Raw genomic sequence first — 2,867 nt, 5'->3', positions numbered from 1 at the left:
GGGTTTGTGATGTCACGAACCTGGGAAGTAACTTCTTGTAGTCCCTACCAGCCGTTTTTGTAGGCATTCAACTGCCAGAATTTTAAAAGACGATATCTCCGTTTTCATTGAACTTTCAGCTTCGTAACTTTGCAGATATTGCTTATGTTCAAACAGCAACATTACACACTAACTAACGTTAAAAAAGTGAAATCGCAATGAACCACCCCTTTAAAAGTTGCACCTGGTGGAGTTTGAACTTAACATCAAACTGCTTCTGTTTCACACAAATGCCAGCACAGACGTGCATGTTCGGCTAGAGTCGCTTTCAACTCGTGCATCTTCAGAAGTGGAGCTGCGTGGAAAGTTACAAAAAATGTCGTGCACACCGCCACGCGAAATGAGGTCTCGCGCACTCAAATCAAACTTCCGCCAACACCGCGATGACGTCATATTTGCCGCGTGCACCCAAGCAAACTTGCGGACACGTCGAGTATAAATCAGCCTCCAGACATTCTACTTGTATTATGACTAAAAAACAGTGGAGATATTGCTTGACTCCGAGTTTTCATGTCTGTACCAGATGGGATTCCCGGACTACTAGGAATATTTATATGAAAAACAATGCTTGCAACATTTAATTCACAATGCGTCTGCCGCATTACTTATGTGGATATTCCGTATCATAGCAACCAAAGTGTCTCAACTGAAAAAAAAACCCCGCTGCGCTGCAAAAGCGCTCACAGCTAGGCTTTTGAGCTGGATAAAAATGTTTTGGTGGACACACGGCCTTAATGATGGATTTGTTTCTTACAAACATGCAGCTTTTTACTTCACAACACATTAATGAATGAACTGGAGTCATGTGGATTGCTTGTGGATTATTGTGATGTTTTTATTAGCTGTTTGGACTCTCCTTCTGACGGCACCCATTCACTGCAAAGGATCCACTGGTGAGCAAGTGATATAATGCTAAACTTCTCCATATACTCATCTATATCTTCGATAGCCTGAGAGTGAGTGAATTTCCAGCAAATTTTCATTTTTGAATGAACTGTTCCTTTAAGTGTGAACACACAAACACTTATAAACAGTAAAACATCTGTCCACACACATAAATATAGCCTTCACTATTATCTTCTAAATTCATTTGTATGCAAACACCAGCCACTGACTGGCATCTGTCTTCTCTTGCTGTTAACACACTCCCTCTCCTTCGCTCCACCTTACTTCTCTTCATCTCTCGTTCTCCATCTTTCTTTCCCTCTGTGCTTTCTTCCTTATCCCTGTCCTCCTCTCACATGCACACACATACTTCATAATTCACAAGCATGTCCATTTCCTCAGCAGCTGCACACTTCTCTGGATGGGCTTATGCTGTTGACTGTTGTCCGTCACAAAAATCAATGCTCAGCAGCACACATACAGAGTGGACACTAATAAATCTAAATCTAACACTAAATCCTCTTCACTGAAGAACAATATAATCTCAAAAACAAAGCATTTTAGGCAGAAGGAAAGAACGATGGCAAGCACCTGCCTGATGAGATTCATATGATGGGAGTACAGCCACAGAAAGGACATGCAAGATCATAATGCACTTTAACCCCTGTTGAACAACACTATAATGTGATCCCGGTTGAGCATTTCCCTCTACTGGACAGCACAAATGAGGGAAGGGGGTGCCAGTTATGTAATCTGGACATAACTGCCGCTGTTCATATAAGTAAGGCAGGGATGGAGGGAATGAGGCAGAGAGAGAGAGCGAAAGACACATGCCCTGTACTGCCAGCAAGGCACTAAGCATCACCAGAATCCAGATGTTGCAGCACAGTCTAAAAAAAATGATGGTTCTTCAATGATAATATTAGTATAATTTAAAGTCATATCTACCTAATGAAGCCTTTTATACTGAAGTGGTTCTTTGTGTTGAGGTACAAGGACCTTGTTCTGCTATTGTTGCAATTAATCTGATGATACTTAGAACAATTTTCTCACACACCATCTGCTTCACATTACCCAAACAAGGTGTGATAGATTCAGAACATACCAATTGAACAAAAAACATCTGAAGCATCACAGTGTGTGTGTGTGATGTAATATTCAAACAGTCATCCTACCTCCTTCATTCACTAATTACAAGTAAAACGAACAAGGAGGTCTATAATAGAGTGCAACAATGCATGCCCACATTTTCATCAGATGCGAAAATATATATATATTTTTTTTACATTAATTTTTCCATACGGATTTTGTCCTTGATTTTTGTTTTTGTAAAAAAAAACAAAAAAACTGTAGGGTCCCAAGCATGACATGCTTCATGGCCATGATTAAACTACATTAAAAAGAGGCCACATTGTAGAATGAATTACTACAATGTGGCATGATTTAACTAAAACGAGGGAACAAATTAATAAAACATGAATAAATGAATAAATTATGGGAACAAATTCTTAATTTGTGGTTTTGATAACCAGTTGAAAGTGAAGTGAAGTGTGGCCAAGTATGGTGACCCATACTCGGAATTTGTGCTCTGCATTTAACCCATCCAAGTGCACACACACATATACATATATATATATATATATATATATATATATATATACACACAAGTATTTAAGTATTTGAGAGTGTTGCAGTGCTTCATGGACAAGCAATGTAGAGTTCTTTTAGCATGATTTACTTGTAATTCTCTGACTGGTGGAGACTTCTCCGCAGAATCATTTGTAATGTAGTTTTTCACCAGGAATTCTGCTATTAAACATGATTATTTAAAAAAAATAAACTGAAATAATGGTAAGGCAAGGCAAGGCATTTTTATTTATATAGCACATTTCATACACAATGGTAATTCAAAGTGCTTTACATAAAAGAAAAGAAAAAAATAA

The 2,867-nt window shown here is 38.4% G+C and overlaps 1 protein-coding gene across 1 annotated transcript in view; it reads right to left on the bottom strand.

The window, feature by feature from the left end:
* The window catches only part of LOC107684511 (peripheral-type benzodiazepine receptor-associated protein 1-like), a 113,209-nt gene that overhangs the window by 94,327 nt on the left and 16,015 nt on the right, over nucleotides 1-2,867 (bottom strand). The window lies entirely within an intron of this gene.

The sequence above is a fragment of the Sinocyclocheilus anshuiensis genome, unplaced genomic scaffold, assembly GCF_001515605.1.
Source record: "Sinocyclocheilus anshuiensis isolate Anshui unplaced genomic scaffold, SAMN03320099.WGS_v1.1 scaffold1, whole genome shotgun sequence".
Classification (NCBI taxonomy): domain Eukaryota; kingdom Metazoa; phylum Chordata; class Actinopteri; order Cypriniformes; family Cyprinidae; genus Sinocyclocheilus; species Sinocyclocheilus anshuiensis.
The sequence above is the reverse complement of the archived record's forward strand: the minus strand, read 5'-3'. Positions and strand labels throughout refer to the sequence as shown.